The sequence below is a fragment of the Tigriopus californicus genome, chromosome 8 (assembly GCF_007210705.1).
Source record: "Tigriopus californicus strain San Diego chromosome 8, Tcal_SD_v2.1, whole genome shotgun sequence".
NCBI lineage: Eukaryota > Metazoa > Arthropoda > Copepoda > Harpacticoida > Harpacticidae > Tigriopus > Tigriopus californicus.
The window spans coordinates 2,365,417-2,380,750 of record NC_081447.1 but is presented as its reverse complement, the minus strand read 5'-3'; the positions used below and the strand labels follow the sequence as shown (position 1 = coordinate 2,380,750).

General features: G+C 40.1%; 1 long non-coding RNA gene across 1 annotated transcript; it reads right to left on the bottom strand.

Moving 5' to 3' along the window:
- Positions 1-307: 307 nt before the first annotated feature.
- LOC131885564 (uncharacterized) lies at positions 308-14,744 on the bottom strand. The gene is made up of 3 exons (XR_009373853.1): positions 14,534-14,744; positions 14,363-14,400; positions 308-553 (listed from the first exon to the last, which is right to left on the bottom strand). It is a non-coding gene; the product is annotated as an uncharacterized LOC131885564 (long non-coding RNA).
- Positions 14,745-15,334: the final 590 nt, after the last annotated feature.

Here is a 15,334-nt window from a genome sequence, read left to right as displayed (position 1 = left end):
AAACCTGCATTAAATCTCAGTTGAATTTGCGTGATATGATATTGCAAATTTGAAATCTGATCAAAAATTTTGCATCTTTAAAACGCTTGCACGCCTCAGAAGAGTTTTCCTTCACGTGACAAAACTGATCGTTCCAGATCTTTTTTCGTGCGACTTTTTTTCGTCGATCTTTTTGCAGATCTTTACGTTCCTCCAGAGTGAATAATCATAATTTGAGCTAAACAAAGCTTGAAAACCGGTCGATTACAGAAATTGAATTTGTCACCCTGTATTGTCCAGGGACCTTAGGCTGATCAAGAATTTGGCCACCAAGACTGGGGTATGTATTTTGGCAAACTTGATTCACTTTCAAAGTTTAAGCGTCAATCCAATTTGAGTTAGATCCTGAAGCTTCAACTTTGCGAAAATAACCATTGGAAATAATTTGCTACAACTTTCATTGATGGCAGGAAACGTGGCATATTGGTTAGCGTAGTTACATATTGTGAGAGAGGTCCTCGGTTCGATTCACCTCCCTGATCTCTTTCATGGAAACTTTTGGCAGGTGGCAGACCTATAAAGGAATCATCATTAATAAATACAATCGAGCATCTATTTTAGAACAAGTTGCAGAAAAATAACTCATGGTAATTGCCAACTCAAAATCGTTGGTAGATCAGATATCATATCAAATGAATGCTAAATACAATAAAATTTATAACTCTTTCATCTTGAATTGCTGGGGCTCTTATTTCCAGTAGCAGTAAAAAATGAAAACAAAATACAAGCAATCAAATTTTAACACACTTGAATTTTGAGTAATTTTAAGTAAACCCGGAGTATTGTTAAATAAATCCAGGTTTTTAGAAGATGCAATTGCGGTATTGCAGTCACCAAATGCAATTACTTTTTTATGTTTTGTCCATGACATTTTGTTCTTTCCGTCAAACGATTTGATAAATTGCAATCATCCGACAAATATGTTCACGATGTTTCGATCTATCGATTACAAAAATGATGATGAACAGGTTTATTTACTGACTAAATTTGGAAAAGTACGTTACGTTTAAAAAAAAGTTTTAGTTGAAATGACTATTGATATGGGCATTTTTGACCATTCACCTGTGAAAACAGAAGTAACCTCAAGGTTGATTAATGGCCACAAACCAACACGTCCATTCATTTGTCAAATTCGAACATCAATCTTATAATCTGTACTTTCTAATTGTTTACCCAGCTTCATACAGTTGGAAATTATTAAACCTTGTAGCTTTGGCGTCGGATCACTTCCTGTCATTCCAACATTTAAAATACATCCGGACAAAAAAGACATCTTTTTTGTTGTCTTTTCTTAAGTCCTGCCCGGCTCATTTGTACTATTTGGCTGGCCACCCAGACGATCTCTCTCTCAGCTGTTTATGAAGAGCTATTAAAGTCACTATTTTCTTATATCAAATCTGTGACAGAAAACATTGACGCAAAAAGTTCACTCTCACGCACTTCTATTGTGACTTTAATGGGCATGGTGTGGTATTGTCCTTGGGGAAAATCCCCCGACATGACACACTTTATAAATGATGAATTGTTTTGAGTATTTACTCGTCTCACAGATAGCGTCTCATGAAATCTTCACACAATGAACCGGATTGAACATGGTACAATAGAGAGCGAGTACTTTGAGGAAAAGGGTCAGAATTTTAGGTGAGAGCCAGTTCAACTTTCCTCCTTTTAGAGATTTAATATGTTTTTCAAATTACCTGTACATTTCAACAAATGAAACTGTTTAGACATTCATTTTGGCTACCAATTTTATATAAATCCCGCTAAGTCGTCGACCACAAGATTGTGAAGTCTTTTTTCCCTTATTCAAGGTGGAAACGTGAATCGGGAATTGTGACCAATTCAAGCCCTTAACAGACAAGAGCTTCGAAATCGAAATCTTGATATAGCCTTCCATAGAAGTTGACAGAGACCCCTTGTGAAAATCAATCCACTCGCGCTTGACTCGTCGATCCTGCCTTTCTTTTCGATGGTTTGGTCAGATTTTAATTGATCTCAACCGGAATCAGCATTCCTGTCTCCAAATGTCACAGATGAAACTCACGCTCACCCACGAAACGTTTGAAGTATGATTACATCCTTTTCGCTCAACATCCACCAATCTTGCGTATGTATTTCCCCTTGGACTATTTTGGGACGATAACAAATGAGTTATGGGAATATTGCAAAACATCGAGTGGGTCTCTCTGGTTCTTTTTGATGGACAGAAACCCATCGAATCCATTCATGGTTTGACCCAATAGTGAAACAATTAAGCTCGCAATGCCTCGTGACCGTTTGAATATGAAAATAGCTTCTCTCGTGTAGTCTTTTACGGGGGCAACACCAGTCATCGTAGTTGGAATGCTTGTCATGTCGTGAACGGTTGATCGTTCAGTGTCTCCCCAATTCCCAGAACTTGAGTCACATGTCACCTGTTCAATGCTCAAGTCATGTTAACGTGTGGGCAAATGGAATCATTCCTAACATACTGAACTAATACGTGCGCACTAATGCCAATCGTTTGGCCAAGGTCAACGCCAATACTCTGTCTGAAAAATATACATAAACGAGTTTGGATCGTGTGCGAGAACGTTCCTCTTCAGAGTGCGAAAAAGACTCGAATTGGACTCGTTGGAATCTTCTTCAAATCGGGGCTCAAAATAAAATGACCCAATTCTGGTGGCATCATCGGGTTGCTATTTGAGTGGCTTCATAAGCTGGACTGTCCCATTTAATCGAGAGCTGAGACAAAGTTAATCAGTGGACAATTTGAACTAACTCATTCTCAATAGAGCGGCGATACAAATTCTTGAATTGGAGCGATCGACATTCCTTTGGTGATAAAATGATTCGTTTGTATAATTGGGGTGCTCAAGGATCAATGAACTGCCATTGTCGACAAGTCTCAAGGTTGACGACCCTCGGTCTCACACACTCATTCAAGTGTTACTGTATCCTTAACAAGACCATGCTGACCTTATTGGCGGCATGGGCCACTTAATTCATTACCAAAGGTTGACCTTTTATTGGAGTTAGTTTTTCCAAAGCGTTTTTCGCCTCTACAACTATTTCAATGTCTCAGCAGATGGCTTGACAAGAAGTTCATTTCTTTGAAGCTCAGTCGTGGAACAAGATCTTTCTTTCCGAGGATTTGAAGATATCCATTGAACAGAAAATAAAGAAGAGTGAAAGCAAGTTTGTTTTGGGTTTCCACTCAAAGCTGATTGAGAAACCAAAGAACAGCGGGATTTCCTAGTGTGCAGCTGATTGATTGATGGCTGCACCATCTATAATCGGAAACTTCAGCCAAACAACCTTATATCTGTCACTTATTTTTTCTAAAGGCCGAACGTGCCAGCAGCCTTGCTCTCAAGACACACTCTTGGTTATTTGCTTTGTGAAATACCTAATGGTGAAACCAAAACTAAATGAGTCTGGAGGATCAGGAAGTGGGGCAAAGGTTTCGAAAAGAGTATTCAAGCTATTCAATGCTGCTTCAAAAAACAAATTAGAGTGGATAGATATCAATTTCTTACACGCAATGGTAAAACCGATTTTTGGGAGTGTCAAAATATAACGACATTTGGGATTTGCTGGTCCCGAAATATCTCAGATTATTTCATAACTTTAGGTAAGCAACGTGAAAGTGAAAGGCATGGCAATGATGTGATACAGACATTGATATCACACGAGTTACTAAAGCGAAGTAATTACCGAAATGTCAAACGATCCGCACTATACAAGCTATTTTGACAAAGGCCCTTCTATTTGAAGACTCGCGTCAATACAATATAGGCCTTAAAACATTCATTAATACACACCTTTGGAAACTCGCCATAACATGTATTGGTTTAAGGATCGTCTGAAACGTCGTTTGGGAAGCCATGAAAGCAAATAGGATACTTTTTCACGAAACAAAAAGACAACTAATAAGACTATCTAGACAGGTGAAGGGCTGTTTTTAGCATTGTCAAAGTGAAAAATGGACATTTTAATTGCATATGTTTGAGACTTAATCGACACTCGAATTCAGAACGAAGATGTAAAAAGAATAGGAATGTGCTTCCATATTTTTGGTTTCCAAAGCATTGAATCTGGATCGTATCTTTCGCTGATGCAATACTCAAGCCCCGTTGGAGTTCATTCAGGGATTAGAGGTCTGGGCGGGAAATACTGTCCATCTTCCTGCACTGTTAGTACGATAGGCCACTAGTGCAATAGTAAACAACTCCGTTTCACAAATATGCCGTTTGTGGATGGAACAAGTTTGCATTTACAATAGTGGTGAGGCCGGTTGTGGCACTGCACACTGGCTCTGGGTACGTGTTTCGGTGGCTTACGAGATCAAGCTCTTTTTTTCCAGAGTTCATCAAATCATATCTTGATCTGCGTGTGCCCAGAGTAATGTCTTGTTTCGTGTGTGTAGGCATCCAATTATCCTCACTCCCGCCCACTCTCTGAAGCAGTCGACGCGAAGGCTGCCAACGCGTCACATCCTCTTTCGAAGAGCGTTAGTTAGCGTCAAGTAGCACATTGTCGGACTTTTGGTGATCCGTGTTCCACCTGTGTGCCAAGGCTTCCAACGCGAGTTCACGCACCTTGCCAACCAAAAGAGGACGAGAAAGACGGAAAGGACTCTAGAGTAAATCCCCGAGTGAACCTCTTCTCGAACCGCTGACGGTCGAGTGACAAGCGGGGAAACACTGATCGAGAGTTTGTGTACGGGGTGGTGAAAAGCTATTCAGCCCTAGTTTCAGTCTATAAAGAAAACGAATTCTCTACCATGTGGATCACTCTCTTGTGAACAGTTTCAATCGCTACAAGTCGTGTGGGACTATTTAGAAACCTTTAGCTCCCTTCACAAACTTGCTTTCATATTTCATATGATGAGCACCCGACAATAAGTCACGTACTCACTTTTACTACTTTGAGACCAATCCCTTGCTCCAGTGCCGGAATTTCGCCTCTCGTCCGGACGGACTACTACTATAATGGACATCAATATTCTACACAAAGTGTCTCTAGTGCTGGCCTTCGTCATGAGCCTACTCCTTTCACACGCACATTCTTTTGTGATTTTTGATCGAACAGCCTCGTGCGTTCGACAATTTGGCTGTTCTGCAGATCTGGTTGGATGGATCACGGAGGTAAGAAAAATGTATCCAAAGTCCTCAAGATTTGTTTCCGAAATTTTCACGTGAAATAATGGAGTCCTTCTTGCAATATATTTTTGGTCATTTGTAGGAAAGAATAGAAGCGAGATGGGCTAAATTAGTAAACAGAGTAAAATTGAACAAGTCTATGCTACCTGCTTTGGCTATTGAGTACTCATGAACTCATGTAGGTCAATAATTACCTGTAGTATCAAATTTCAATGAAGTCAGATAGTTCTGAACTTGAAACTTGTGTGAGTATGAATTGGACAGAGCCTTGAATACTCCTTTCTAGCATTCCTGAAGGGTCATTGTGCACAATTCAATGGGGATTGTATGTTGCCCCCAGAATGTCAAAGATTTAGCATTCAAAAAGCAACTTTAGCACCAACTTGTACTGATCTCCCTGACTTGAATTGTGGTCACTCATCTTTTTTTTTTAAAGTCAATGCCTGCTAATTCCTTGACATTTGATGAGATGGGCTCATTTTCCTTCTTGTTCTAGTTCCCAGTCTGGTTTAATAGACAGAATAGACAGAATTATTGCAATGGAAGGGAAACAAGTGCTCCCAAATGATAGATATGCATACATTGACATCTGTAAAATCAAAATAGGCAAGAAGAAAATAAAGTGGATTTTTCAGTTAGCGACGACAACATGTTTCAAATTACTGCGTTGTGGACAAATTTGTTGTGAGTTCAAAGACATCAATGATAGCATCAGGCCATATGTCTCAGAGGATTTCCAATTTCCTAACAAATGGGGAATCAGAATATTCCAAGAACTAATGACGATCTAAATGGGTCTTCATAAGATGTGATCTGAATCTGGATTTATGTTTGGTAGACCTGTTAACATTGGCCCATATTGACCCAAGGTTGCGTGATCTGGGCCCGATTACTCATCCATGTTTTTCTCGTTTCTTTTCCAGGTGGAGGATATCGATACTTGTCAAAAAATGTGTGATGCTCAAGAGAGTTGCAATTACTTCACATGGCACGAGGGATCCGGCACTCCATCACGGTTATTTCGTCACTTTTGTTTTTTCTTTTCCGAATGCGGAGATCTAGACTTTGAGTGCACGAGTTGTTACTCCGGTCCGAAAACATCGGGATGTCCATTGAGGAGACGCAATCTATGAAATCTGTCCATCTCGTCAAAGGATTGGAGGTTTGGGGTTCACTCCCAGGAAAGCAAATAATAAGCGATGAAGACGTCTTGAAGAACTATCACATCTCCGAAACCAAGCCGGACCGTCTGAATCTAGCGGCCGGTGGACTCACCCAGACACATTTATTATTAATAACAACAACAACAACAATTCTAACTTCACACAGCATACCAAAGCAGTATCAATGATATTTTCACACGCCCTCCCCCCTTCTCCTGGCGATTGTCCTCTGTTTTTATATCTATGGAATTCACGCAGTAAGTACCTGGACCGATTCACTCACACATTCCGGCGCTTAGGCTGCAACTTATCTTGCAAAGAAAGCATTTGAACCATACCATGTGAATCAAATCATTCATCAGTGGGTGCAAACTCATTTGGACTTCCCCCCTCCCTCCCACAAACACACACCTGTTTACATCGATGGATCAATCAACATGCATACCCTTACCTGGATCATCCCCGTCGTTGATTTAACCATCGCCTGTGGTCGGTCAACCAAACCCCGATACCCTACAATATTGTCTACCATTAATAAACTATAATCCCTAGGCTTTGGGAGGTTGCTCTCTACCAAAATGATTTCTTAGAGAAGTAGCCACAAATTGCACTTTGTTTACTGTTCTCTAATGTTCTACGGACGTTTTACCGTTGAAGAAGATTAAAGATATCATCATAAGCTCACCATTTGTTTCATTTTACGTCTGAATAGCTACGCATGAGTATTACATTATGTCAAGTCTATTAATAAGACAAACCAACGTGGTTCGAGTCCAAATCATCATCCGAGAATGAACCCCCAAAGACTAAAATGCATTGGACTTGGAAATCTTTACCATTGCCAACGATGCATGAGATTGGTGCTCATTGGTACGGCAGAAAATTGACAACTACGACTCACAAACACATTTCTGCATTTTGGACATCCCATATCTCGCTTGTCGCATTTTGATTGATTGGCAATGTCGCAAATGGGCTTTGAAATCCGAGTAGGAATGGTGTTTACAGGCTGTACTGGCAAACCCAGTCATCTCTGTTGTATGCTCTCAAATCAAGTAATGCAAACGAACACGGAAGAAGGTTTGACAGAGAAAATACTGGAGTCGGTCGCTTCTATCTCATTCGTCACCAAGATCGCAATGAAAAGGATTCAGATTGAACTAGCCAAACAATGACATTCCCAAGGGAACCCGAATGGAGAGACGATTGCTTGTCATTCTAATGAGAGCAATGGCAACATTAACTACAACAACAATTGGAACATTGTCTTGATAGTAAGACAGGGTCAAAATACCGGGTTTCCATGGAAGGCCTTACCGTAGTATATATACTGAATGGACGATAGGGGAACTAATTTGTTTTAGTACAACGCTGGTAATATGGTTTCTAACGTTAAAGCCGTCGTTCTAAAATAGGATAAAATGTACTCATGCAGGGGGGGAGTAAAAATCAAGTTACAAATGGGGATGAATGCTGGAACGAACACATCTCTTACTATACGGTTGTCACACATTTAGGAGCGATGTCAGGCGTCGACCCACCTACGCATTCACATTTTCACAGTATGGCTTGTTGATTCAAACTTGAATGAAAGAAAGTGGCTCATTGCCGTTGAAGTCTTGCGCCTATTTTGCTCTTTCTAGTCCACGCGTTCATCAAAGAGATGAATCAAAAACGAAGAAAGCCCTTACCAACCACAAAGGATGCATGAGAGAGATGGCGCTATTGAAAAGAGACTTTTTCAGCATCAGTGACTAATATTTAGGGTTTCTCGAGGCAAACTGAGATATGTTTTTGACAGACATTCCTCGTGTCGTGTTATGCCCTTTGACTCATAATAATTGTCTCACTTGATCGGCTTTTTATCTTACTTAAAAGGAATCAAATTCGGTCGACTTTTGTTTTCTCAGGCCATACGGAATGGTTCCTAAGGAGAAGCAGAAAGTTTGATTTTCAAGAACCCTCAGAAAATCTGAATTAATTTCTGAGATTTATAAGGCAGATCGGACAAGCATAAAATATTTGCTGAAGCGTTTTTGTATGAAATCGAAATAGCATATACCGTTGTGGAGCAAATACGCATTCAACTTGCAAGCTATTTTCAGATCCATTCTTAAAATTCAGAAATGAGGTCGATACCATCACCAAGACCTTAAAGAACTAGCTTTTTGCGTGATATAATGAAGACAATCGTCGATCGCCAATCAGGAATAACTTATCGTACACTGAACATTTATTTCGCCCTGAGTGTCCTTGTTCCACATTCATAAATACAGATTTGTTAGAACCCATTACTCCTACATACATAAATGTGGTGAGTGGTTTAGCAAATAATCAAAACAAAATCACGGAAGTAAACCTACGGGCGATTCCAATGTTGTTTTTGTTGGGCGAGAGTTTTAAGCGAGGTAAAGTGAACATCTTTTTATATCTGTAATGATGAGCGCCCTTCGAGCTTCAATTATTTCCATTTTTGTTAGATGACTAAATGTCAAAGCGAATATTTAAGCAATAGAAAGTGGTTCTGAATCATATTTCTTTTCAGTTTTTATTGCTTTCCTGGGATTTAAACCTTCTGCCCTTTGTTTCTTTGCTATGTGGTTTGTGTTATGATTACCATATAACAATCCTAAGTTGAGGGGTGCAAAATTTGTTTGAAATCCATCTCATTGGATGACTTTTGCTCAACTAACGTAAAAAAAATTGAAAAAAAACCATTTTACACTCCTTTTTCCCAAAGAAAACGCGTCACGATTAGCGAAAAACAATTGGGAATTGATAGGCTGGTTATTTTGATAAGTAATTATATCAGTCAATTGAAAGCATTGAATCGACTCGAGGTACTCTAGATTTCTCTTTGGAATACATCTAAACCGTCATCTTCTTTCCAAGGAATTCCTCGAATGTCAAGTTCCTACCTTTTTCACACTCTCTTCTTGGTAACTGATTAATGAAGGAATATAAAACTGTACTCTAGCTCGTCTCGATGAATGATCTTATCCTTTGATGGCGGATACAGACGTATTGAGCCAACTTTATGAAGTCATTAGAACAGGGCCACCCCCAATTGTTCGTTTTTAGGGCAAGTGGTTGAGCGTCCCACTTCGACAAGGGTATCTCGTTCTCTCTAATTTTACGAGTCTCGTCGTGGAGTCAGAAAGAAGACCTCCTTAAGATTTGATCTGAGAAAATACTTTTATGAAGCAAGGAAGCCGACCAGCACCCTCGTCTCAAGCGAGAGATTCTCGTCTCATCAACTCGCTCGTCTTGGCCTCATCCACCCCTGGTACTCTTTCATTTATGGAGTTGCATGATTGGATGACTTCGGGACGGCGACAACCTGTTTACCCAATACATAGCCGATACATATCGAGCAGAATAACATATCAACCCAGTTGAGTTTCTTAAGTTTGGCTGATTTGCAAATATTGTATAAATCGCCTTTTTCTCAATTTTCAATATTCTTTGAGTTAAGAAGTCCACGCTCATCAGGGATGCCACCAGAAGATGATGGTTGGAGTGTTTGCGCTTAATTTATTAAGACTACATACGCTCATGGTGAGGGAGGTGATCTTCAATCTAAGTAGTGGACAGACCTTTCTTTAGGGAGACCCTCTTTTTCGGGATAGAACCCAATAGCAATAAATTGTGGAGGGTGCATTGCCCGCCGTTCACTCAAACGAGCTCATACGCTACGTAACTTAGAATTTGTCACGGGTCAATGGTCAATAAGTTCGTCAGAAGCCATTGCATAAGAATATCAACGATCATCTTCCAAGATCCGACAAGATGGCCATATCGTAACAAGTTGACACACTCATTGAATACTGATGGCAACCAATTTTCAAAGAGGAAAAAGCAATTCGACAATGGATTGTCACTCGATTTTCTTTCCCTCTCTTCCAGGATGAGTTGGTCAAATACCCGCGCATTGAACCATTGTGACTTTGGCTTTTCGTTTTGAAGCCATTGAAATCCATGGTTGGCCAAGCAAGCCAAGACATCTTGACGTTGACAAAAGTGTTGGACACTTTTTATCATTCTTACCCATATTCGTTCACGTGGGTGATAATGAGAAAATTCAGGTTGGCACCATGAGATCCATCCTCTTCTTCGTCTTCTGGCCGGCTTGAATGGCTTTGCCCGCCTGGTTAGCCATTAGTCTTGTTAAGCATGTGTTGGAGATGTCGTTAGCCGTAATGAGATTTAGATTACAACTCTTTGAAATTGTCAGACAGATATTCTAAGGGGAATGTCCCACAAGGTACTTCTCTCTCGCCTTTCAAGGCGGTCAAATCAGCTGACAAGAACAAGTGTGACTCTTTTCCTTGGGCGAGGAATTTTTATCCGTTTCCAAAAATAGAATGCTCACTTTCCCAACCTTCAACCCCGTCGGTATGAAACCTGAGTTGGGTGTAAAGCTGTTCTCCATGGCTTGATTGAGGTCATCGTGACCTTTGCAACTTTGATAGCTTTGTTTTTCCCAATCAAACCTCCTTCCATTTGAACTCTTGAAGAGCCTCATAAAACCTGAGCATGATCCGATTTGAAAGGGCATCAAGATCAGGCTTATCATTATACAATAATAGTGTATTCATGAGTATTAACAACTAGGCATGCCAAGGTCTTTTGAGTAAGTGGGAATGAATGTGTTTCACGTCATATCACTCGACTTCATACACATTCAGGAGATCAAGTTAGTGTTGCTGTTTGTTCCAATTTCACGCTTGTATGTAAGATAAAATTAGTTCTAAATCTAATTTTGATTTTCATCAAGGCTTACTTGGCGATAGAAGTGCCCGCAAAAAATAGAAATAACCCAAAAACTGAATAATTTTGGAAGTTGGCAAATCTGAGCTCTTTCGTTTTCAACCACCACAGTAGGTCAACTTTTTGTTTCCTTGAGGGACTCCTAAAGCAATGTGCTGCACATTAATGGACAGTGGCAGTTTGAGCCCTGGCAGAGGGAGAACTTCACATCTGTACTGTTACATCTTCCGCTGAAACCATCTAGATTTCTCACGCAGCTTGGTCCACTTCCAAAGTAGGCCAATTCAGATTCATCAACCCCTTGGCAAAAAAAAGAGAGAGAGAGAGAGAGAGAGGGAGAGAAAGAGGCGGGACAGCTCCCTACGAAAATGGTGTTCTTTCCGCATGTTTTAGATCTATTCTCACATCAACGTGTCCAGAGATCAAGTGGACCAGATTGCACAGTCAACAATATGTATAATTAGGAAACTATCGCGTAAGAGAACAACTTGAAATGAGTGTTAATGATGCTAATTCATTAGACTACCAATGTATTGCGTAGCTTTGGGTTTATCCTTATCCGCCCCCTGAGCAAGGGATTGACTTTTATTTGGTCAGTCCTGCCTTTGATTTGATTATTTTCTTGAGCCATAGCCGAATGCCAACTAAGTGGATTGTCTTTCTCTCAAAGTTCATCTTCCTTTGCACCCCAAATCTGTGAATGGATGAAGAAAGCCAAATTTGGTCAACCAAAATGAAGCCGTGGACATTAAAGAGAGAACGGAGAAGAACTGTGCTAGCATCTCAGGGTATAATACAGGGTTTTCATGGAGTTTCGTCCAACTGGTTTACAATCTGCAATTATTGGACAAGCATACAAACATGTGGATAGGATTATGTGTACGTCAGGATAAAGTTCATCATGCACAGATTCATGGAGGAATATACGCACAATGGGCAATGCCTTAGGACAGCACGTGGTGTTGCAAGTTTTTTGGGAGCACTCTGTACAAATGAGCAGTACCAAAGAGCAGCAACGATATTGCCTCGATCCTTTTTTTCCGCCGGGGTTTGTTTGATGGGTTGGATAGACGAATGGATAGAGTACCTCGTGCATGCGCACGCTACTCTTACGAAACGTAGTGTGTCTGTATCTACATTCTGTCTGTACATTCTAGTAGAACGGATCGAAGCAGCGACCCCTATCATTTATTGCGACTCTAAAATATTGTGCCTCTTTGACCGATAAGGGTCGGGAAAAGGGAACTTTAATATTCCTAGAGCGTTCTGATTTGCTGGGGATAGGCCCTGAAATGACTCAGAACACGAACTACTCAAGGCTTGGAGTCTGAAAAGCCGGGGTTGAATCGATCCGAGCATGACAAACTGTGATTCTCCAATCTTCATCCTTCTGCAGTTGGGAGATTAATCCCCAATCATCCATCACAATATCCACTTGGGAAAAACACTCCCACCTGTCTGAGTGCCAATCCTTGCTTCCTCGAGATCATTTGGGACTGCATTGTTCCATCCAGCAAAGTTTGCCTCTGATTCCATTCGGTGAATATTTTGAGTATCCCATGTTGTCAAAAAGTCAGATTGATTTGGACCACTCTTTGGGAGTTTGAATTTCCCGGTAATCCTCATTTAAAGGAGTGAGACATGGGCTGCCATTTCCTGGGAATCTAATCCATCCAAGAGATATATCATTCAGCTCCGAATGTTGTTTACTTCTAACTTAATTCCTTCCCATCTCTTCCCCACTCCTTCTCCCCAGACACTTCCAAATATGAAAAAAAAAATCATCCCTTACCAACAACCAGCCACACCATCGTGTATGGAATTCCGTTTAATTCCTTCAGGACTGCCATTCACAAAACTCAGATTCTTTCTGTATCCAACGAAATACATAGTAAACATATCTTTTTAGAATTGATGTCCGTAAAGTGGTTCTCAAAAGACTCCTTTGAGATCGGTTAATTTGATGACTTATTGAGGTGTCACAAAACCTAGTGATTTCAGAATGAAATATCTTCGACTATGCCTTCACCGGTTGGTTTAGTGAAATTGAGAAAGATTCAGATTTTGATCAAACACGTAGCGTTTCATACACCCTCGAAAAGTTTTGGGGGGTTCAAAGAGATGATTTGGCTTTGGAAGTGTTTGAATACCTCTGAGGACTGAGCAGTGAAATGAAACGAAAGGAAAAGAAAGACGAGCTTTGGAAGGGGAGAGAGAGAGAGAGATGGAGAGGAAGATGCGAATCAGTCGTTCTTTGGTCGTCGAGAGGTGAACATTTTTCTTGAGCTCATCATTTGGAAGTGTGACTTGCATCGTGGACTACTTGTTCGCTAAAGGAGTGAAGGAGAATACCCCCATTGTGTGTGCGAATTCTGTGAAGACAGTCTCATTATTTGTGAACAAAGTGAAGAACCAATAACCGCATTTCAGGCGCACAATAGCCTACCCTTCCATATTCAAGCCAGTTCCTTACAAACGGAGGGTAAGGCTGAAAATTGAAAATCAATCCCAATTATTGGGCACTATTTTGAAATATATTTTAATGGTTGAATTAAATTTAACACCAACTTGAACAACTTGGAAGCCTTAACTGACGCGACCTGATAAACGTAGAACGCTCGAAACTTGCATCGATTAACCTCATTCACTGTAGTTTGGAAAAAACATGAACATCTCAAAACATTGTGACGCTTGATATATACACAAATGAATTTTCCCTTCACTGCAAATTAGCAATATTAGGATGTTATACAATCGAAAAGAGTACTTCTTACTCACTGCGGGATTATTTTATATTCGTCTCCAAATGGAAGAAAATCTCCACTATCAGATTGGAAGGACCCTAACCCTCAAGTCGATTACGTAAAAGATTAACCTCAGCATATAATTGGTTTCTTTATGTCCTAGATTGAGATCCCCAAACTAGTGCCTCTTTTCTCCCATTGCCAAAATATATTTTGGAGGAATTTGAGGGTGGGTTCAAAGCAATCAAGTAACCCACGATGACCTATTGGAAATCACTCAAGCACGTGGCAATCAAATCCGACGCAAATGAATTGGTAATTCGAGGAAAAGCGTAATAATTTAATTTTTTGGGACTTGTACTGGCTTTGGACCAGTTTTTTTCGATTAGGAGCGACTACAGTGGGAAAAGAGGTTTAAAGACGATTTTTCCAAGCAATTTTACCAATTATCAAGCATAGTTTTGTTTTGCGTATTTGACGGTACATTATGATATGTACTTACGTTTGAGTGTCCCATAATCCTTTGCGATTGATATAACACTGCAAATAAGAAAAGTTAACGACCTTTGTTAATCGTGGTTCATCCCGGATTTGGGTTACATTTGTTTAGAGTGTTGAGAGGTCAGAGATGCAACCAACCCATCAATCCCAGTCTAGTTATATTTTAACTTACCATCATTAATCTAAGTGGTAATCAAGGAGGTATACTGTTGCATATTAGAGCGACATAACAAAGAGCCTGGATGTTATGGCATAGGTTTTGAGACCGGCTCAAACAACCTAGGGTTCATGAATGTCTTGACAAGTGTAGTGCTTTGAAAAGAGATTGTGACATCCGGCTGCTTGTGTAATTGTCTGAGAACGTGATCTCAGTTGCTACTTAACAACAGAGACTGCATTTAGCACAATTTGTTTGATAAGTAAAGAAAGCTTTAAACACGCTTTTACCACACCAACCGGATCTTCAACATGTGATATTGATCTGGTTGTAGGTAACTTGAACCGTATGACGGTTTCACTTTCATTAAAAAAGCTGTTTCGTAAAGTTTGTCTAAAAGCATTGGCCTATTTTCTAACTTACCCTTGTCTTCATTCGTTAGTTAGCATATTGGTATATTGTTCAAAACATCAGTTGCGAAATAGTTTCCCTTGATGTCTTTCGAAATCGAATGCATGGCAAGCTATGTAAAATACCTCTTTTGAGTGAATCAGTTACCAATAATAGCCCACTTTCAGGACTGTACACAGTTCATCAATGAGATGACTTAAACGAATAAGTTTAAAGATTTCTAAGCTTCTGAAAGATCCGAGTCGTTTTCATTGACTCGAGTCAGAGTCTTTGCTACAATGGTCAAGAAACTTGGGACACTTGAGTCGTCTGCTATGAGCTCTTCAAAGCCCGATTCGCCTCATCATGTGAAATAAATCTGAATAAAAATGTATTCTAATTTATTGTATCACATAAAGGAGCTAG